Source organism: Catharus ustulatus, chromosome 3, assembly GCF_009819885.2.
Source record: "Catharus ustulatus isolate bCatUst1 chromosome 3, bCatUst1.pri.v2, whole genome shotgun sequence".
In the NCBI taxonomy this organism is placed as follows: Eukaryota; Metazoa; Chordata; class Aves; order Passeriformes; family Turdidae; genus Catharus; species Catharus ustulatus.
The window spans coordinates 61,967,553-61,991,433 of NC_046223.1; the positions used below are offsets into that span (position 1 = coordinate 61,967,553).

Below are 23,881 nucleotides of genomic sequence, written 5' to 3' on the forward strand. Positions count from 1 at the left end.
AGGCCTTGGAAATCTGCACTGTTTATGTTTAAAGGGAGAAGTCAGCTGGAGGCAGACATCTGAGACATGTTGGATTGATTTGCAGCTTAAAAGCAGATTGTGTTTGGGGAGAGAAGAATGGAACTCTGGCTTGCATCTGTTTTTCAGATTTTATAATGAAAAAATGTTTTCTTTTAAAATGGCATGAACACAGCCCCACTTCAGAAGTAGCAGCAGTTTCAAACACCTAACGAAGCACAGTCTCATTTTTGCAGTAGGTCATTAAGAGAGAAACTGGTGTCATGAAAGAAATCAGAACAATCCAGGTTAATCAAGATTTAAAAAAATAAAAATTGTTTTTGAGGTTTGAAGAAAGATATATTTTATACACCACCAGGCATATTTTATACACCACTTCATATGGTATCTGAATACCACTTCCTGAAAAATGGAAGATCCTACATTTTTCACTCAGCAAGATGCCCTTGTTGACTGGGGCCTTCTTCAATGCTCATGAGCCAAGTATAAAGGGGTACATTTTATATTCAACCTAAAAAACAGCATTATGGTGAATACAGGTTGGAATCAGTGAAAAAAATTTCAGATGCAGTAGAGCATTCCCAAGATCAAATTAAGAATTTGTAAATCTATAAATTAATTGTCATGATTTGCAATACAAACATGGCTGATAGCAAACTAGATATATGTCTCTTTCCTTTGTGGAAAATATAACTTTTACAGTGCTAGGAAGCTTTCAATACTTCTGTTTTTTCAGTACTTCTCAGCTATTCTTTGTAATTCATTACTGCAATGGATTCCTTGTCTGTTAGTTAAATAATACAGCTCTTTGGCCAATTTGTGAAGATCTGCAATTTTCTGTCTGCCCCTATTGTGTTAAATTGTACTTTATCTCTTACTACTATAATGTTTCCAATTCTCTGTTGATCAATATGGTGCACTGTCATTTAAAGGGAATATTTTCACTGGAGTTGAAAAGGTTTTTGTACAAGACACACAGTAGTTTTCTTTTGAGATGAATCATCTTTTCTCTGCTTTGTTCTACATTATTTCTCCAGATCTTCAATTTGCAAAGAACTTTCTTAATATCAGCTTTTAAAGACATGTGAGACCTATCTCTATTACAGCTGAAACTGCTTAAATGGTTAGAGATATAAAAAACTTCTTTAAAAAATCTTTTTTCAATTCCTCATGGCTATTTTAACCCCCAACTCCATATAGTCCAAGATACTTCTAGAAGAATTCTATAATAAATTTTTCATAATAAGGTCTTTAGGCCTCTCTGTTTTCAGTTTCTGTTTAAATAAAATAGAATAAAAAAATAAAAGCATTTGCACTATTCATTTAGTCATTTGTATGTAATTCTGTACTGAGTAATAGAGGCCATCAAATACCTTCTTTGATCTGTCTTGCTCTCTTCTTATCTCATTTTTCCCCAGCTTTTTTTTTTGCCATAGAACCATGGGAAAGTTTTTTGACTTTTCTAACACAGCTACAGCTGTCTAAATGTTGTTTCCAAATTTTAATGAACAGACTGTTTCTCTGCTGGTACCCAGGGTGTCAAAGTGCACTCTCTCTTGCTCTTTCTTCTCAACATATGTTTAAAAAGTCAGGACTGGATGCTGAAGCAGAAAGTATGATTAAAAATACTTTTCTTTCATCAGCAATAGTTAGAGTAATATATTTGGCTTCAGCTGTTGAAAAATATAAGCCTCGGAAGGAACTTTTCTTAAACAAAAGAGGAAATATGGTTTTAGAAATGTCATGAAGAAGTATTGTAGACCACAGTTGTTAAATTATTTGAAAGGCTGCTATGTGGGCTCTCATATACTTTCAAAACTACTTGAAGTTTCACAAAGTTGTTGCTTTTAATGCTGAGATACTATAATTATGTTGATTTCCTATTTAAGTTAAACCAGCAAGCCGTATCTCTTAAATATAAATTCATGCTGAAACTCATCAGATCTGTTTGAGTTCCTCAGTCTTTCTTCTGTGATTAAAATCAGTGTTGCTTATTTACTGTCAAGTAGTGCAAGGATTTATTTTCATGTGTAAGATCCTCTTTATTTTTTAAATATTTATAGTTTGTATGATATGTGATATATGATGATATGATATGATATGATAGTGTTTGGTTATATTCAGACTTGCTTTTGTATTTATTTATTTATTTTTTCACCAGTAGTTGCAGTAATAGATGTTTGTCCCATCCATAGGCTGTGGCACAGCTGAGAACCTGTAATGAGGGTTTAGAAACTGGAACCCCCAGTGATCAAATGTGGCTCCAATACATGGCTCAGCAAGAAGAGGTATGTTTCTGTATCCATGTTTGCCAAAGAAGATAAGGAAAAAGGGTCTTTTTATTACTTGCAGCATAAAAATGTGATGAACTATGGACCCCAAAATATAAAGGGCAACTTTATACCCCATGCACACTGGAGAATATGTGTATGTGTGTGTATGTGTGTTTATCTACTAAACTTTCTCATCCCAGGCTCTGACACTTTGAGCTTCCATCCTCGGCATTCCAGCTTCCAGGACAGGCAGAATGGAAACCGAGAATGATACCAAAACATAACTGTAGTTATTTGCATAGCGAGGTGTGGTTTTTTTTTACATTGAAATTCAACTGCCGACATTTTCCTGTGAAACAAAGTCTGTAATCTAAATTCACAAGCAAGAAAATGTAGATTATGTACTTTTACTATGTAATCAAACATTTACTTATTATATTTGTCCTCAGATTTGTTTAGCTTACCTCATTCAAAGCTTTGGTTTCATCCTGACAAGATTTTAAAATCTATTTTCTTCTACTGATCTGTGCAAACACTTGTAAAAGTACAATGACTCTGGAATGCTGAGTCTGTCTGAACAGCTCCTTAAGGAGAGGCTGAAAGAAACCATTCTGGTTTTCTTTTAAGCTGTTTCACTGATGTTAGCAACCAGATCTCTGTTTTGTCCCCGGTAGAGAATTATTACTCTCTACCAGTGCTCATCGGCATAATTGCATCAAACTTCCTTTCTCAATTTATGCAAAAAAAGGTTGGAAAATAAGAAATTTTTATTGTCACTTACATGTCACAGACTTGCCAGAGACTAGAATTTGCAGTTAGGGATTGAGACTATGCTGGTCAAATGATTCCTAGGCTAAACTGTCAGGATCTCTGCTTTTAAAGATAGGCTACTCATATACTGGCGCTAGAGACTGGTAAAACCCAGGGAAAAGTGATAATCCAGGTATTCTCCTTGATGTACAGAAAATACCACTTTGCAGAGTAGGTTCTGCTTCTCCTTTTGCCATCCCAAAAGAATTGCACAAAATGCTCCTTTTACAGTGAGGATTTCAATCTTGCAGCTTTCTCTAAATGCATAATTTCAAAACTGTAGATTTATTTTAGAGTAGATTTCGTGTGGGAATACAAAGCTGAAACAGACTTCCTGGTTGATTGAGGTCATCCTCTGCTTTGTCTGCAGTCTCAGGCAGTCACATCACACACACTCTTTTAACAACTGTTTTAGTGCCATCCTAAAGCTAGATGCACTTAGATATTTTGTGTATTAAGAGAATCTCCTAAAATTGCTCTTGTGCTAAAACCTCAGAATCTCTTAGTCTAACAAAGTAAAAGCATTTGCAGCTGGGTATCTGCTTTCATTATCCAGTAGGCTGCAGACTTGAGGGGTCCCCTGATTTATTTTTTTTCAATTTATTTCCACCTCAGGCTGGGTCATTCCCATTTCTCTTATTCTCCCAGCCTTTGGCCTGGTGTCCCTGATTTCGTATTGGTTCTTTCCTCTGTCCTGTAATCTCTTTCTCTGCTCTCAAATTTTCTTACTTGAGATGACTTAAATAGTTCTTGTTTGAGATGGCTTAAATATTTTCTGTAAATATTTTTCTTTTTTCATGTGACTGTACTGTCAGACAGGTAATGGCTAAATCTTTGACTAAAAACATGTGCTTTCAAACCCTTCAGCAAGACAGGGCAAGAGTCTTTGAGCACATCAGGGCTTAAGGCGTGAAAGTGTTAAGTATGAGGTAGAACAAAAATGCCCGAGATAAGCACACAACAATCTATCAGCAACAAGAATAATAGAGAGTGGACCAGAAGATTTGGCTGGATTTGTCTGTTTGTGTCCCCGTGACTCGGTTTTTATTCTGGTTTGTTCTGGGGAAGGGAATAAGGAGACCTGGCAAGAGGTCACAAAAGAATCTGCTTGGTACAACCAACAACTGCTTTCAAAACCAGAAATACTCTGACTGAGGTGATGGCAGCTGCTGAGGAAGTAGCTGATAAAAAGCAAAAGATGTAAATCCAAAATGCATCAAACTGCAATCCAACACAAGTTCTGAAATGCTCCCAGTGTGAGTCCCCCAGTGCCAGCACATCCCAGCAGGTCTGCAGGGCTCCAGCACAGTCACTCCTGCACCACCTTGTATCATTACAGTCCCTTTCCCTTAACAACAGCAGCAGCAACTCTGGCATACACTTGGAGTTTGTGTGAGACAATTGTGTAAATAATGAAATTGAAAATATCTTTTTCCTTCAAATAAGCTCTGAAAAGACTGAGCTGTGTAGGAGATGAATGAAAACAAGTGAGGCTTTGCCTTTTTATGTACTTAATAGCATAGCAATCTGTGGGGGTCATGTTTTCTATCAGCTGAAGGAAATTGTATACATCTACGGCATCTAGCTGAAGGCATAGTTACAACAGATGATCCTTTAGAAGGCATCTATGTATTCTTTAAATGTTCAATTATTTTGAGTTTGTGGTAATTGCATGTCTCAGGTTCAGTTCTGCAAGATGAAGTACATTACAGTACATGATTCAGTTTCTTAGAGCACATCGTTCTAATATTTGAACATGGGGAAATGAGTTGCTGATTGCTTTTCAGTCATTATGTTTGATTTTTAGGTTTTGTATATTTAATCATATCCCATTCATTTAAACACTCAAAATTACCTTGTGATTTAAAACTTGCAGCCAGTTATGCTGGTTAGTGTTTAATATAGTGAATAAATCACTGCTTTTACATGTTACCATTTTTGTGATGTTTTATGTATATCATGGCTAATATAAATAACATAATTTTCCTTCAGTAGTTTTCATTTTGAAGAGCTGTAAAACCCATCAGAAGAACAATAATAATGTGGGGTTTTGTATCTCCTTCATTTTACAAGAGCAAAATAATGTGAAATCTTTTGGTATCATTCCAAGTAATGGGTTTTCCAGCATATGCATACCAATGAATATTTTATTCTTCCAACATTTTTTCTGTCTTTAACCACAGTAGAAATGGCACGATAAGTAGGAAACATATGCCACCCACATAATAGTTTCTTTATCTTGATCCTAATGTCAGTTAAACTTTAGAAATCTTCAGTTAGTGACCTAAATTTTTCTAAATAAGTGTTCTGTTGAAGACTACAAATACAGACATAAGTTTGAGGGATTTTTCCAGTATTGAGCATTCCACGAAAATGCAGTTATACTAGCTCAAATTGGGACAGATTGAGTTTCATTTTTTAAACCACTTGTTTCACAAAATGAGGAAGAAAGTACTAACTCTGTATGCGCCTTATGATGTTGTGTCCTGTTACTTTTTTTTTTTTTTTTTTTTTTTTATGCAGCTGACCATAGTTATGGGCAGGGATGCCATTGACTAGACCACGTTGCTCAAGGCTCTATCCAACTTTGCTTTGAATACTTTCAGGGGTGGTACACACCCAGCTTCTCTGGGCAGCTTGCTCCAGTGCCTCACCACCTCCACAATAAAGTGTATTTTCCTAATATCTGGGAAGAGCAGAGGATCTAAAGTGTTTGAGCTGAGAGCCATCACTACTGACACACTCTCATTGAATAGCTCTGTTCAATAGGCAGCTCTTCTACAACACAATGCACATATCTCTGTGCCCACTGAAAAGATCAACTGACAACAAAAATCTCTACTTGCTACATAGCATATATACACGTTTTCTCTGTGTTTTGTAGAGGATGGATGATGACTTGGCAATGGTGAGTCCCACCCACATGAAGATGCTGAGGAATGACTCTGGTTTTAAATTACTGGAAGTGGAACAAGAGAGCAGCACCACCAGTTAGCCTGGACTCTTAGGGAGGACCCACATTCTGCTCAGTGGCAGCACAGATGGTATCTACAGGAACAGCAGTAGGGATTTGTCTGCTTGCAGCCCATGGAATGATCAGACTTGCCTAAACTGAGGGAGTGAACAGCAATTTCATGAAATGGTTGTGTTAGCAATGTGTTTGCACTAGATATCTTGCCCATTGATTACAAAAGTAATTCACTTCCCAAAATGACTGGAATTACAGCACTAAACTATTTGACCATTCACCAAAGCATTTTGAGCATTACATGTAATAACTATGGTTCTCTGTTTAGCCCAGTGCCATGACATCCTACCGCATCCTAGCCATGCTAGGTGGTCTCTCATGCAGGAGAGGGAGGTCCCAGCAAGCGATCTGTGATTTTTTTTTATCATGAGACAAGCTAACCCCACCAATATGCAGACTGTGTCTCAAGGTACTTACCAGCAGAAAACTGCATTGTACTGCTCCACAGGTGAGCAGTCCAAGTGGCGGATCAGATGGTAACCTCTTCCACCCCCAAGTACCCCCAGTCCTCGGGTATTGCAATGGGACTGAGCCCTGCCTGATCCCTGAAACCCAGACATCCTTGCAGCCAGTTGACTTTCCTGTAGGGACACAAAGGACATGCTTGCAGCACTGCTTGCATCTCATCATTCAAAGGACCGGACAACCCAGGTAAAAGACTATCCATGATATGCAGTAACTCAGTCTCACATTAGATGCCTGCCAATGAATATAAACGACCATCTACACAGAAAAGCTGTCCAGCTCTTCACACTCTTTTCTCTTTGTCATCTGCTGTTTTTCAGAAGGCCTAAGTGTCTCTGTGCCAAAAACTGCTCCGGATCCCCATGCTTACACTAATATTACTGTTTTCAACAAAGTTACACCATTTGCTTTTGATGAATCTCTGAACAGACTCACCAGGAATTTCCTCACCTCCAATGACCTGGGAATCCTGTAGCTCCTTCCTGTAGGGGTCCCAGCTATCTGACAAGCCCCTCACAGGGACTGCTCCTTTAGGAGTCATCAATATTTGCCAAGAAAATACCACTGGGGAAATATGAGACCACATAACACAAATTTCTGATACGGGATATGGTAAAGTACAATCAACACAGTGAACCTGGAAGAATGTGGTCTTCCCCACTGCAAGAGGTAAGAAAGGTAGCAGAGACTTGTGCTGCAGATGGAGCTGAACTTACCCTGTTACAAGGAAATGTAATAGAGGATCACTTGGTTTGTCTTGCCAGTATCTGATGAGGATGAGACTCTGAAGACAAAGAAGATTATGTCAATATAAGAATCTGTTTCCAGATATTATTGCAGCCAAATTTTTGAAAAATGTGGTTGGAACAGCCAGACAAAATATGAAACAAATAGATGCAAATATTTCAAAGCAAAATAGAAGTGTAAAAGTTGATACCTCAATTAAAAAATAAAATTAACATCATGAAGCAGAGTTTTTTATTGTAGGTTTAGAAGTAAACATACAGGTCCGTGATTTTGTGCATAAATATAATAGAAAGGTATCTTTTGTGTATCCTTTTGAATTAGAAATTTTTTGGAAATAAATCTTTTCAAAGTAACGCTGTGTTGCTTTTTCCTACCTCTTCTGCAGAGTATCTGAAGTTGCAGATTTATTACTAAGTACATATTGTGGAGCAGGCAGATCCCCATAAGCATGAAATCCATTTCTATGTGCAATCAAAAATCTTTATCAGCAAGAAAAATAAGTGAGGACTCATTTTGACTTTGTTTATTTGTGCATCATCTTGTTTCCTCTGTGTTGCTTTTCTTCTCCCCTACATATATTCTCATCAGAGGGTTAGAGCATTGTCTCTACCTATTTTTGTTCTCTAAATGCCACCAAATGTTTAGAGGAAGAATGAAAGCTTTGTGCTTAGCACAGACTAAAGATAAGTTTGTTAGCTAGTCAGCTAGTGACAGGTATTGCCACTATTCCCAGTTAAAATTTGAGCTGCTGGAACAGAAGATGAGGTGGAGATTCTCCGGGGATTTCATGGAGGAGAGCATAGCTTCACACATGCTGTGTAGCCCATACTTCACATACAAGCCCCAGTGAGACACAGGAAAGGCTGCTGAGGAAAAACGGCAGTCGGGAGCAAGATGCTACAGCTGCCACATTAATTGCTGCTGCCTGGAGCTCCGTGTCTACAGGAGACAGTCGGAAAGAGGGACAGTGGGCCAGCTGAGTCACTTTCTCAAGGGCTGGGTTGAATCATAGACTGTGGGCTGAATGTTCCACATCTTGGAGAGCTGGTTTGATTTTACCATGGGCCATTGAAGGCTGGATCAGTTTTAGTTTCAAAGAAAGAGACCAAAAAGGATATTTATGAAGTCAAACGCTTTGGTGTTTTTGCATGAGTCACCTGCTTGGTGGAGATGGCAAGGGTGAAGTGATTTTAGTTGTGCTTCCTCACCAGTGCAGAGTGGCTTCAAGCCAAGCTGGGCACATCCCTGAGGTCTGTTTATGTCTGTATTTTTGTGCTTTTGATATACCTGCTCTGAACTCATATTCACCATGTCTATCTCCAAAGTTTTATCTGAAATTGTTTATCAATCTACATATCTGACCTTCAAGTCTTAATTTAATAGAACACTGTTCAATTAACATTTTCTATAAATAAAAAAACTTTTCAGTTGCTAGCTAAGCCAAGTAAAAATCACATTTTATATGAAAGTGACAGGTGACAGAAGTGAACTTGCCAAAAGTGAGCACTGCAGAGGGCAATTCTTGTACTGTAGTTGTAGATTTGTTTTCTTGCTGACTTTCTGTCAACTTTAATGTTTTTCTAAATTCATTGCCCAGTGATCTTTGTTAATGTAAAAATCATAATATCATAGAATCATTTACATTGGAAATTATCATTGCAGGTATATCATATTGCATCTTTCTTGAGAAAAAAAATATAGTGACATTCTCAAATGTCATGAGCATAATTAGAGTGTTTGTTTTTCCTTCCTCTATGCACAGAAAAAGGTTTCATCAGAACAAATTGTTTCTTGGTGATTGTAATTGAGGTCTGTAAATCACATCACATGCTTACTAGGATCATCCCATTAATTCCTTCCACAACTAGGCCAAACATTAGTATCAGTTGCACTGTATTTACTTGACTGCATTTAGTTTCATATCATTTCACTTTCTCAAGACTGGCTAAATAAAATTAGGTTCTATACAGCAACACTCAGAAGAAATAACTGGTCTTGCTAAAGTAATTCTTTACCCTCCTACATAATGCTGTGAAATCTGCAACAGTGAATACTTTGGTTCACAGTATTTGTACTTCAGAATTTAAAATAATAGTTTTAGTTCAAGGCTTCACCAAAGCCACAGTGTTCTTCTGAAGATGTTGCCCTCATAACTCTAGCCCTCAAAATACCGACATCACCAACAACTGTAGCAGAGATAGGAGACTTGTTCTCAAAGAAATACCCCTGTGAACCCCTGGTTGAGGTGTTTGCCTGCTCCTGTGGCAAGAGGAGGTCCATGTGAAAGCTTCACCAAAAGCTGAGGGTAAGCACATGAGCATGGAGTTTTTAGAGGACTTTCAGTAGGATCATGATATGGGGCAGAGAGTTGTGCAGCCACAAAATGATGGTAATTATGGAATGTGCAAGTCATCAAAGGTGCAATTGGCCCTGACACTTAACTTTCTCATAAGCAAGTGAGATGCAGGAATAGACCCTGTCTGTTTGACTACTTGCCCAAAATCCTTTTAAATAAACTTTTCCTCTGGTTTATCTAAAAAGTCTGTGGGAGAAAGTGAATGCAGTGTGACATCAGAAAACACAGTTTCAGCCCATTACCCAATCCACTTTGCATGTGGCTACTGCTCAAATAAGAAAAAAATGAGTGTCATGAGCCAGCTGGACACATCTTTTGCCCATCTGTTCCATATTTATTTATTTTTTCAACATTTGATTTACTGTTTAATGTTTATATTTCTCTTATTTGGTACTTAGTGGAGAACTACAAAAAGTCATCCATGCCTCCTTCTGTTCAAATCATCCTGGAATTCCCACAGACAAATATAGCTGCAAAACCAAGTGCAAGTTCTGTCACCAAGCAGACTAACATTTTATTTATGTGCTTATAACACCTTCAGTGACTGTATATTTCCCAGCTATCTTTAAGCACTCACTACAACAGTAGCAGAGTATTAGAATGTCTAATTTGACTTGGAAACATTCTTTTTTCCTTTCAAAGAATAAATAAGTTTCTAATAGAAGAACAAATAGTCATAATTCTAAACCTAGTATAGGAGCAATCCTAAATCCTCAAACCCTTTCTTCACTTCCTGCTTTTAAAGAATAGAAACACAATGTGTTTATTTCTGGAAAATTAAAAAAAAAAAAAAAAAAAAAACCTGAAGGGAAGAACTGGAGGGAAATGAATTTTAATGCTGAATGTGTCTCATAGGATCTTCTTTTCAGTTTCTGTTCCGATTTCAGTCAGTCATGGCATCTCTGGGAATTTTTAAGGCTGCTAACCTGTTTTGGAAAGCAATTTCACTGACACATTTTCAATAAATTAGTTTAGTTTTTTCTTGAAGGACTTTTTCTTCATACTTGTTAATATTTGTATTGTAGCTCTGCTGCTGCAGGGATACAAGTAAAGATAACTGGGGGAGGAAAAGGGTTATCAAGTGATCATAACCTTAAAAAGCATTTAATGAATCAAGAGTGCCCCTTACAGCCACCCCTCCTGGCAGTACACAGAGTTACAGCCAGATCAGCTTGTTCTTACTTAGAGCAGCTAAATCCTAAGCACTCCCAAACATTTCAGACCTACCAGCCCTAGGAAGTGGGGTTCCTACATGCAAGAACTGGAGTTTGAAGGGGCTGCAGGCCATAGTATGTGGTTTGTTACCAGCTTTTGTGCAGCCCAGCAGCAAGCACTGTCACAAGCTCTACCATTATTCTGGGTCAGGAATATGATCTAAAGTTACAAGCTACCAGCACTGCAGGGAAGTACAAAGTTTCCCAGAAGGAACCACTTGAAGTGTTATGCTGCACATCTAAGTTTGGCCATGTCTGTCAAGCAGAAGTTTCAACACTCCACAGGCTGCTTTTTTGAAGACCACAGCTACTCAGCTCTTGCCTGCTGCCTCAATTCCTTAGGCACAAAACAATAGGAAAACAATGCACTTATCTGCAATCCTGTCATGTCGTCATGCTCATGACACCAGTTCTGGTTTTGCAATTCCACTTGGGATTGTAAATATTTCTTGGAAAACTGCAACAGTCATCCCAACAAGACAAGAAGGATAATGAAGTTTACACCAACCATGAGCACAGAGCAGGAGGTGGCCAGAACAGCAGGTGCTCCTGCTGTTACCATGTACTGCCTGAATAGCATGAATTCATAACTACCAGCACTATATAGTTACTTTTAGTTATTAGGTTATTTTGTTATTTAAAACATAGTTGTTGAAACCATAATATCCAGTTCATTTTTATATGAATAACATAGGGCTACAGAACAATCCAGGTTTCCTGCTTTTCATATTTGCAAAAACAAAGTTTACTGTACTGTATTCCTGCTGTTTGCCTAAATTTCAAAATTTAGATTTATGATTATGTTCAGTAGCAGAGGTAAGTCATGTATCTGTAAACAATCGTCACAGTACACTGAATTTTGGATTGAACACCTCTCACTTAAAAACATCTGTTTTCCTGTGTTTCCTAAAAGTTTGCATGGTGTCTATTTCATTAAGTTTCTTCTGTTCTTTACTTGCTATTTTTTTGGACTTCAACAACTTTCTTTCAGAAAAAGAAGACAGAGAGTGGCACGGTCTAGGAGAAAAGCCAAGACAAGTTTTTAGTAACAAACCCAGTGCTCCTGAGATGCATGGGAGCAGCAGTATCTGTACAGCCAGCAGAGAGGGCAGCCTGGAGAGCTCCAGCAGGACTGAGCTGCCCTGCTGGATATGCCAGTATCCAGAGGCTGAAAATGTCACTGAAGTTAACTGATCATGAGAAACAGTGCTGAGACAATTCCTAACCATTGAATTGCTGCAGAGCCTGACAGTAAAGAGATTAGAGGTAGAGAAACTGAGCAGGACAGAAGTGGTTATAGGGCATGTGTATAGTCCTGGAGATCTTGAGAATGCTCTGAAAAGGTTTAGATATTTTTGGCAAGTGCTCAGGGCAGAATCAGGCCCACTCTAAATTATGCTGCCTGGCAATCGCACACAGCAACATGCAGGAGACATAAGGCTGGGCTCTCTAGGACTCTACTGATGCAGCCAGAGAGGTGAGTTCCACTGATTCAACTTTCTGCCTCTTAGCTGATCTCTGTCACAAGAGAAGGGGATGATTTCAAGAAGTTCTAGCTTTCTGCATCTGATTTCATAACACAGAGTCACATGATATAGTCAAGAATCTCTTTGGGAATAGAAAAAATACTTTTGAAGTAAACATCTTAAGCTTTGTTTTTGGTAAGGAGCCAACATTATATTTATTTGTGTATGTCTATGGCCCAGGAGTTAATAACGTTATATTTAATGAGCAGAAAGCACTTTTGCAATTAACTTCATTTGGAACAGTATCTGGCTTTATAACATTGATTTTGCACTTCATTGGGTTGATTGTTACACTGCTATAAAAGGACCACAGCATTTTATGTATGATTGTTGTTGTTAAAGACAAAACAGAGTTAAAAGACTTACCCCCTGTTATAGCTGCTACAGGTAACTAAGAGGAACTACAAACAGCTGCAAAAATGAAAATCCTAGAATCACAGAATATTTTGGGTTAGAAGGGACCTTTAAAGGCTACCTAGACCAGCCCCTCTGCAATGAGCAGGGACATCTTCAACTAGATCAGGTTGCTCAGGACCTCGTACAAGCAGACATTGAACACTTCCAGGAACGGAGCATCCACAGCTTCTCTGGACAACCCATTCCAATGCTTCATTATAAAAAATGTCTTCCTTATATCTAGTCTGAACTCACCCTCTTCTTCTTAAATCACTTCCTCCATACCCACCCCAGCTTTCCTGATGATCTTTATGACCCTTGTCATGAATACAAGCATTATTGGATTTGATACAAAGTGCTGATATTTTCTTGATTCTATATTAAGATCCAGCACCAGTACTATAGGATGAAAGAGAAAAAGCAAAAAGCCTGGGAAAACCGGTAAAAATAAGTAGCTCTTCCATACAAAGCCAGGACCTTTTCTTCCATCCCCAGATCTTCCTCATAGACCAGCCTTGGCAAGACTGATGTGTAGTACCAGTGAATCAGTGTGGCTCACCCTGAGCACACTGGTAGAATTTAATGTACCTGATATTAATATAGATAGCTAAATCTCCTGCACTCACAATAGCCAACCCATGTAGGAGGTACGAATGCAGTTGCAGCGAGAAAAAGCATCAGATTTTATTCCATGCATTGTTCTTTATATTGTTAAGGGGAAAATGTTCTATTATGAGTGTTGTTATAACACATTTGTTAAAGTACACAGACACATCCCTAGAAGAATGGAAACAGTGATTAGAGAGGATACAATGACAGAGTCACTGTAATAAAAAATGCCTAGTTTATGAATAGCTTTAAAATATCCTAACTAAAGCTCCACTTATATGATCTGGCTTTGTTACCAATTTAGTAATTTCTGTCCCAGGCTGCGTTTACTCATGTATAGGAACATTTTTGGGATCAGATTATTTTGGAAGCAGAGCCTTTATCTATGTTATGTGAGTACACAAATAACTAGGAGTCAGGCTGTCTCTGCAGGCAAAAATCAGTGAAATAGGATATGGTGAAAAATTGGGAGCTTGGAGACACTGTTGTTGAAGAGAGGCAAGCCTCTGTCTTTTCCAGAAGGTGAAGATACCACATCCCTGAGACGAGAACAGCAGGTTGTGTGGCAGCTGGGAACTCCAGGATTTAATCTTATGTCTCTCCTGCTTCCTTTTCTGTCTGCCAAGAGCCATTAGCCACACATGCACAAACAAACCAGGAATAGTTACACATGCATTTAAAAAGCCTGTGCTTGAATTGCTTCTTTAAAAAGCATATTTATACAGTCAATCAAAGCCAACAATATCTCCCAGCCAGTCAGTTGCACCCACTATTTCTTGTAAAATACAGTCTAAATATTCCCCTACTCTTCCCAGCCAGCCCTCCCTCCCCACAGTGGAGGGTTGCTGGTGGCAGCTCCTTGCCTTTGCACTCTTTTTCTCCTCTATTCAGGCAATATTAGAAATGTTATGCTCCATCTTGTCACTTTCTACAGAGGCAATGGCATTCCTCTTTCGTGCTATGTGAAGGCATGCTTAGTGCTGGGGGAAGGGGAAAAGAAAGTTTCTGGTGCAATAATTTCCCATATAAATCAGTCCCACATCCAGTGCTGTAGAGCCCTCTGTGGCTGTATTCTGCAGAGTGCTTTGTGCTGAAGAGCATCCTTGTGGGATCTCCTGGGCTTCTGAAACATCTGCTGCACTTTGATTTTTAAAATCGTTTACTGGGAAGTAATTGAAAAGAAAAGAATTCATAGGCAGGAAAACACTGAGCAGTTTTCAGGACACAAGAGAATCACAGCAGGAATTGACTGAAAGTTTGATTAGACTCTTTAGTCTATAGATGTTGAAACTCACTAATTAATACTGAATGGCGATATAGATTATTTAATTAGTAGTCTCCAATGAACTGGAGCTGCTGAATTTCGTACTGGAGTTATTTCTGACAAAATAATATTGCCTTTCTTTCTTAGCTCTTAGAAACAGAGTTAAGAAAAACTAGATTTAGTGCAAAGCTGCAGAGTAGCAATTCCAGGGAAACAAGTCTTCTCATTATCGAAAGCACTACAGTGCAACCTCTACCAGTTGCCCTGACAATGTATCTAACACTGCCATGGAGAAGCCCAGCACAAGGTGTTGAGTGGGTGTTTCTTGCTACTTGCTTATTAAAACCTTAGTCTTAGCTCAAACTTCCACAATGTCTCCCAGTTAGTGCCAATTGCGGTGATGGTTTTGACCATGTGGATGCTTTTCCTCCAGGAATTGGAGCTTTGAAAGGAGTCTCAAGAATAGCATCTCTGAGTTCATTTAAATTATATATCTGCTTTGTATTAAAATCCTTCAGATAGCAAACTTATGAAAAATGTGTAATGAGGAAAACAATGATAAACAAAAATACCTAAATATATTCTAGTCTTTAAGATAGCAGTAGCAATTACTTTTCAGAAAAGAGAGCGCAGTGATAAGGAACAGTTAATATTAGTGACAAGCTGCAAATGTGAGATAATTTTACTCAAAGCAACTCCTATCACAAGTTATTACTTAAATTACTTGTCTGAATTCCAAAAGCCATTTGGACTATCCATAACTGACTCTTACTGCATATCGATATCAGTATCTGCTATTATTAAAAGAAATCAATCCTTCAATGATATTGTTGAAAGAACATTTTACATTTCAAAGAGACTTTGAGCAGCGTTACTTGGGTTCCTTCTGAAATTAACACATGTAAGAGATGAGCATTTTCATAAGACAGAATAAATTGGGGTCAATCAATTTTGCCTCCATTACGCATGTTGGGAAATGTAAAAATGAGGGAAGACTGGGAACCTTCAGAGGATGTATAAAGGTGTAGAAGCTTTTGGCTTGGCATCACTAGCAAATTATTATTCGTGCAAATTGAATAGGAGGAAAATACAGAAACAGACTGGAAGAAAACTCCTACATACATGCATGCTGATGTGAATTGCAGAAATCAGGAGTTGCAACACTGGAGACACAGCTCAGTCTGAGTGGTCCATAAACAATCCCCAGTGTGACCAGACTGCAGCTTACTCCTGTTACCAAATTTTGGTGGTTTTGATGCTTCTCCCTTGAAGTTTTAGACCTCTAAGTGTGAACTGGAAGGTGATATTCCTGGCAGACAAGGAGGGATTTTTTTTCTTATTAGGGCAAAATCATTAGGGAAATATTATTAATCAACATCTGGCCAGATGTTTCTGAGAAAGGCAACAGAGAGGCTCAGCTATGCAAGCACAAATTTTTTGAAAGATGATCCTCAAAACAAACTTATTCATCTCTGGATCTCCTCTGCCCTTTCAACCCAGGAGCCTCATAGCAAAATTATTCTTGCAAAACACAAATTTCATCCTAGCTGCAGCTACTCTGATTGAGAACAAGTAGTCATCACTTGGATCTTTAGGCCAAAGGCAGAAGGCCTTCCTATTTGCCACTTCAGCTTAAAAAGAGGATGTCCTAATTGTTAAGTAGGAACATCAGTGATAGCAAGTGGAAGGTGGGACCTATGTCAACACACATGGAGAAATGCCGAACTTCTCTTGTCCCCTTGTTCTCTTGTATTCTTCTCTTTTTGAAACAGAAATTGCTCTGAAAGGGTAGTTTAATGAAGTTGGGCCTTCTCATATTCACATCACATACTCCCTCTGCATTTGAACTAAATTTGGCACAGGTGATTATTCAGATTGTCTATGCAACTAGTCAAAATAGTAACAGCTGAAAGGGAAAGATGAACAAACATTTGCTCTGCAATAGCTGTACTGTGGGAGGATGATTCAAACCCCCTATAATATTTTTTTTTTTTAAAGTATTGAGGGATACCAGATATTTTCAGTTTTTGAAACATTTCCATTCAGCATCCTTCTGTTGGATTAATGGTTTGATTTTTTTCCTCACAGGTTGTTCTGAAAAAAATTGTGTGATGTGCTTTGCTTTAGAAAATACAAAATCTATCAGAGAAAAAGAAAATCGATGTTGCCACATATCCATTAGATAAACTCGTCAAGTAAGTGGATTTATGTTCTGTTAGCAGAGAAATGGGAAGTTCTATTTTAATTCATTGCATACAAATTTCTGCTCTACTGGGATGGCCAATTCTTCACACAGAAACAGCTTTACAGTTCAGTCTGTACCTGAGCAAAACATAAATTTGGTCTTTTGGGTAGCAAAAATAGATGCTTAGTCCTTTTTGCTGTATTATTCCAACCTCTTTGGATCAAACTACTAAGTAGATTTTTGTCACTTTGTTTTTCTTCTGAGTACAGCCATCACAGTGGGTAAATTCTGTCACATATCAGCACTCCTGGACTTCTTACACTAGATGTTCTCAAAGAGAGGTGCTTAAGCTATTATTCCTAACCAGAAAGAGATCTATTCCCATCTCATCTCATCTCATCATGACCTCATCTGGTTGTTTATGCTCTTTTCCCCACCAGATCCTTTCATTGATATAACATTTAAAGATCTCTGTCTTCAGATAGGCATGAGAAGCCAGAGCTGCTATTTGTTCTCTGATGTGGATTTTGATAGGATGGAGTCAAGTTCAGGAGGTTAAGAAAATGCTGGGAACATGCATTCATGCCAAGTTTAGGCCTAGTATCCTTCTACTGATTAGTAAACACAGAAGCTTTCTGAGGTGTCCTGAACTGCCCTTCTGTAGATTAGACTGTTCTTGCCCATCTGGGTTTGTAGGGAGCTAAACTGGGTTTTGTGTGTGACTGAACAAATACACGGGAGTGAAATCATTGACATCTATTAGCCATAGAGACATCATCTCTGACTGAGCTGCAAAGTATCAAAGTATCAAAGTATCGAAGTATCAAAGCTGCTCTGTTTTTTCACTCTTCTTGAGTTACTTCCTGTTGGTTACTTCTATTAGTACTCCGCATTTACTTGTATCTATGGTGTGCAACAACCTAAACCCAGAGAAACTGAAAATCACAACCTGCTCAAGAAGAAAATTATACACTGAAGTTTGGCTCTTCCAACACACCAGAAATTTCCACAACGATAAATCTTACCTACAGAGTTTTTGAAGATCTGACTCACAGATACCTCTCCCTCCTTAATAGTTAAGCAATCTGAGCACCAAACCTCTGGCTGGAATTCTGTCTGGATGCTGATGTACTTTGGTGTTCTCAGTGTTGAGACAGAAGATGCAGTTTTATCTTCATCTTGGAAAGGCAGATCCCTGGAAAAGGGAGGCTGCAGGTACCTTGATCAACAAAATCTGAAATAAGCAGCCTGCAAGAAAAGAGAATAGAGCTCTAAGACTGAAAAAGATTCACATTCCAGAGCAGACAAGACTACATGGCACTTTACTACGTTTAGGATGAAGGATGTGCTGAGTATGTGTTTCAGATACTTAATACACAGTAACAAACTATTTTAAGGAAAAATATTGTAGCTATTTTCTATACTTAGAACCTAGTCAGAATGCCCTGAAGATAAGGCAAAATGTTAATGAACTTTGGAGGCCTTTGGATCGTGCTCTTCCAGGATAGCAAATATCAAAACAACAGGTCATGTTGTGTTTTAACTGTGCCCAGTGCCAAGGACTTCTTCCCTTTTAAGACTTTTTGGTTTGTTTTTTTCCTTTTAAAATAAAATCATAGAAGGTATCCTTGGAATTAATTGCCTCTCTTCTAAAACCAGACTAAATAATGCAAAACACATTTTCAGAGTCTGTAATAGGTTTCACACGTGCTGAGATGCCAGGAAGGTTACAAAGAAGGCTGCAGTGTAGGGAAGTCTTGAGGTGGGTTGATGTGCAGAGCAAACAAGAACACATTTACAATATCATTCCTTCCTGAATCAAAGCAGTGTTTTATTTTCACATCTTGACCTAACCTATCTTCTCAACTAAGAGAGCAGGAATGGGATACAAATAATTAAAAACTTCTGCCTTTACTACCACTGAAAGTGTAGGGGGAGAAGCCATTCAACTCTGTATGACAGCTGTGTTTTTCTCAAGCTCCCTCATATCGGCAAAGCAACAATATTCAGAAAAGTCCTGAGACAACACCTCAGAAACATTTTGCCTAAAGTTGCAATGGTTAATTGTGCTAGCATATAGGTCTGAAAAAATTCCTTCCTAAACAAAGCAACATTTCATGTCAGGTTTATCTAATATCTATAGTATGTTCCTTACACATACAGTTGTCAATCTGGACACTATCAAAATAAGCTTTTTAGGGAATTCTGGTAACCACATTAAATAAAGGAAGTGGAAGGCATATTTTGCTGTGATTAATTTAATTTTACTGTTTAAGCCCAGCCATGTGCTCAGTTCAAGGAAATTGCAATTGTTCAAAGAGGAATTTTCGGGTTACTTAACTTTGAAAACACCACGAAATTCACATGTATTTTTTCTCCATCTTGACATAAATGCACACCCATGTATGATAAAATGTATTAGCATGACACATTTATAGAAAAGTCAGCTTGACATATTGGACTGCATCAACAATGATTCCAGTGAAAACAAAATAAAAATCAGGCTCACTTCTATTTTTTGCCTGTGTCCAACTATGTCATGAATTGGACAGAATGACAGTTTGTAACACTTACTAAACCCATACTTTGCTTGATATCAAAGAGAATTGCCTTATGCAACAAGAATGTTTCAGGAAAATCTTGACAGTTTTAACAAGAAACAAAAAAAATTGTAAGCCACTTGCATCCATCCTCACCCTGAAAACACATACCTATAGCTTGTTATGATGATAATACCTGAAACATTAAAATTAAATATTAACTCAGAATAAATTGGGCCTGAAATGAAACACACTTGCAGCAAGCAATTTAGATTTCAGTCTTACTCCATGCATTGCATCTATTGTCTGTGGGAGTAGAAAATAAATGTTCCAAGTCACTTGGTTACCTCTGAGAGGCTTTTTGTTGAGGAATTAGCCACGTATTTATGGTCAGTTTACAGTAGCAGGGAAAATGTAGGGATAATTTAGTTGCCAAATGAGGAAAGAGAAAGCCTTGGACAAAACAGATTTGCCTACTCCGTGTAAATTAAGAAACACAGTTAATTTAGTATATGGTATAACATAGTATGCAGCATTTCTAGTTTGGTGCCAGTGAAACATTTCTACTGATTAGAAAAATCACACTAGTTACAATTAATGTAAATAAAATGCACACATAGCACTTTCCAGAAGCAAAACATCCTGTGAAAAATTCTGAGGAATTCTGAACAGAAATTGTTCTTAGTGTGATTCTGTTAATGAAGCCATGCTTTACCAATTCAACTACATGAAGAACACATTTAACCAGAAATTGCATCATTTCTTCCCTGAACATGATGTTGAAACTGGAAAGTTTCACCTGACTAAAAAAATTAAAATTCAAAGTAGGACCCAATTCTATTACAAGACCTTTGAGTTCATCAGGCAGGAAAGCCAAAACTAAAATCATCCCATGAGAAACAGGGCATGGTTTGACACAAGGAATGCAACAGATCATAACAGATCATTTGAATTGCAAAGAATTAATGTTTTAATCTCTAAATTACATACATATCTATAGTGATAGGATTAGAGCTTCTTTCTAAGCATGCTATTAGTTTTCCTGTTATTAACAGAATTAACATTAATAGTGTATGCAGGTTCCTGTTCAGAACTAGGGTTTTGTTAGACCAGATGCTACAAACTCACATACAGTGATAGTGGTCCCCTCAGTTCAAATTAGGCTTCTTCAACCCTTTATTTATATTATTTTTCTTGTAAGTCAGCCTGTTCCTGAAGACAGAAGTAATTTTATTTTTAGAAGATCAGAGTCAAACTCTTATCTGAAGATGTGTCAGTAAAACTTTTTTACACATTAATGCCAGAATTGCTTAAGACTGGCTTATACTTAGCATTTTTGCTAACTATACCTTTTAGCTGTTTCATTAGGTAAATTATTAACCAAACTTCATAATTAGTTTTCATCATTCTTTTCCCAATTTCACTCTGTCTATAAGAATAAACCACTTGAATGTTAGAAAAACACAACTACAGTTTTGATTAGTAAGTTTGTTTAAATACACAACCAATGCATAATAATTACAGTGAAGTAAATGCTGTGCCTATTTGTAGAATAAACAAAGAAACTGAGCTAAGTTTTATATTCTTTCAAGCCAAAAAACAAAAATGCATACTTCTTTCCATTTTGTTCCAACAAGTGTGAATATTCTCATTCCCCCTCTGTGGCAAGTGCAGGCATGGAGAAGCTGGTACTTGCAGCTGGACTACTTATATGCCTAAAGATATTACTGCCAGAACAGCTGGCAAAACAGTTTCTTTTCTCAGCTAGCCATGAGAAGATGGAGTAGATTTGATCCTGACACCCACTGCTGACTAACTCCCAGAATAATTAACAAGCTCAGATTAAAGTTTTTTACTTTTAAAATTAAATGGCTGCAGGATTAATTTTGAATAGAGAAGGAATCGGGCATGGTGTGTTGAAAATGCAAATGCTATAGAAAGTGGCCTCCAGGTGGCTGAATTGTTTTGGAAGGTTTGTTGTAATAACCACTAGAGTTGGGAGGAGGATGCAAGCACTCAGGTCTGCCAGAACTGTTTTCTCACTTTCATGGATCCAGTAAGGTAAGTAAGCAGGAGAGGGAGCCAAGAGAAGAGGTAGAGCTAGAAATGATCAGGAATGCTGTATATATCTGCCACCCTCTCAGATGCCCTTCAGACAGCAGTCCACAGGAGGCAGTTGTCTTCAAAGCCTTGCAAACCAGATCTCACTGGAACCCTACTTCTCTTTCCTTTGTGTACTTTCAGTACACTCAGCTAAAAAAGTACATGGCTTCAAATAGTGGCCTGGAATTGGCTAAAGTTCCAGAAAAAATGCTGGTAAAATAATGCTCGGTGCTAAGCAAATGCTTAAACACAGAATGCTCTGTTTGTAGTCAAGCATTACAAAATCCACTTGATATGGTTGTTAAGGTAAGGCAAACTTTGGTGTCTAAGAAGACAGTAATGAAAGCTAAAATTTTACATACTAACTAATTAGCCAGCATGGGAGTAATAAATTCCAGAGTTTCAGAGACATTCATAATGAGCTAAGCTTAGACACACTTTGTTCTAGTGTGATCAATACAAGCACAAGCACTGTTTCAAAAATCACAGCAGTGTTTATGTACTTTGAATTCTCATTGTCAAAATTTCAAAAGGAACTAATTGTGCAGTAAATGAGCAAACATCCTGAAAAGTTTCTTGTAAATTAGGTTTGGTTTAACCCAGAGGAGTTAAAAGAAATTAGCTATGACCACTGAGGATGTAGTGTAGTTAATAGTGGTTTAAAGATTTCAATTACAAAAATATTTGCTTAGTTCCAGGTCCAGATTTTGGGAAACATTGTAGCAGCAACTTCCTACAACCACAAGAGAAAAATCTCAAGGATGGAATCTGCCTCCCCAGGCCAAGCAAAAAGCTAACATATATCAGTTAATTCTGAGCACAGGCTCTGCTTCTGCAGCTCTCAGGAGCCCTTGTGAAGAGCTGAAGATGATCCCATTGGGTCAAATCCTTTGCAAATGCATGAAGAGGATTGCTCTTGACCTGTGACAACCAGGTTTCAAGTATGGCGCAACATACAGATCATACGAGAAAATGTTTTCCACAGAAGACAGTGGTGGTTTCAGTACACCAAGAATCAAACCACTGGTGAAACCACCAGAGTACTAAATGAGAGCTGTGGTGTCCCACTCTGCTCAAGAAAAAAATTATAATGATTAATAAAAGCAGCAAGACAGGGAAGCCAAATGGAGATGTGTGGCGGCAGGACAGCAGAGCACAGCACAGTCAAGGAGCCGATACATGAAACACAGAAGAGTAGAAGAGTCTGAAGGGAGAAGCACACTCACTGGTTAATTTTAGTTAGATTTGACTTGTGAATAAAAAGTGTCCAAAGAAATAACTGTGAGTAGTAAAGAGGAGCTGAAAATTACTTCTTCAAGAGCAGATGAGGAAAGCAAAGGAAGGCAGGCCAAAAATCTCCATCCTTGTGTATGCCAAAAAGTGAGGGAAGAGAGTTGTAGGAGGAGAAGTCAGCAAAAGGATTAGACAAAGGGAATGACAGGTATATACTCTGTCAACTTTCTCTTTGAGGAAAGCCACAAGATGCCATGCAGCAAGAGAGATAGAAACAGCAAAGGAGGATCTAAAAGTGACATACACATAGTAAAAAGCCAGCAGATTACTACTAAAGAAAGATGTCTGAGACTGAGGCCGCCCCTCTCCCTGACTGACACAGCCAGGCACGGCTCAGCCAGGGACCTGCCCACCAGCTCCTGCCCTCCTGACCTGGTCACCAGACAGCCTTGGTTTTGCCAGTGTGGCCAGCAGCAAGAAGGACTTAATAACTTCCGAATTTTTTTTCTCCTTCAAACTTCTCTGAAGTGAGGAAAGCAATGATTCAGTCTCTCACACACTGTCTGACATACAGCTTCACCTCAGTGATCCTTCTGATGCCCAAGAAGCCAAAGATGAAGGAGTAATTAACTCCATGATTTGGAATCAGCTGTCTCAACTCCATCAGCTTCTGGCATTCATGGTCTAAGCACCTTAAAACATAGGCTTAAAGCCCCAGGTATCTCCTGCAATGGTAGCTTAAACTAGTCACAGTGCATCAAACAAAATCCCACTCTTTAAGACAGTTTGGTCATCAGCCAAAGGTCTTATGCGACTAATTATGAAAAATACTGCTGATTGACCATTATAAAATAATTTAAATTGATCTTCAAAGCTATACTTGGAGATTTAAAATGTGCCTTTTTATCAGAATCAGGATCAAAATGTATGTTGTTTTAAAAGAGTAGGAAAAGGGTATTAAAGTGGGTTCTGGAAGTCTGTTACATGGTTTGGAAGCAGAATAGACTAATTCATGGGGCTATGAATGGTATTATCATAACAAAAAGCACATTCCTCACTTGAAAGAGTGAGATAAATTCCAACACTCTACCTTTAGCAAGAGTGTAAGGGCCTC

At 38.2% G+C, this 23,881-nt stretch overlaps 1 long non-coding RNA gene across 1 annotated transcript; it reads right to left on the reverse strand.

The window, feature by feature from the left end:
• Positions 1-6,448: 6,448 nt before the first annotated feature.
• On the reverse strand, positions 6,449-18,170 carry LOC116994553. The gene is made up of 3 exons (XR_004417509.1): positions 17,990-18,170; positions 7,311-7,378; positions 6,449-6,710 (listed from the first exon to the last, which is right to left on the reverse strand). It is a non-coding gene; the product is annotated as an uncharacterized LOC116994553 (long non-coding RNA).
• Positions 18,171-23,881: the final 5,711 nt, after the last annotated feature.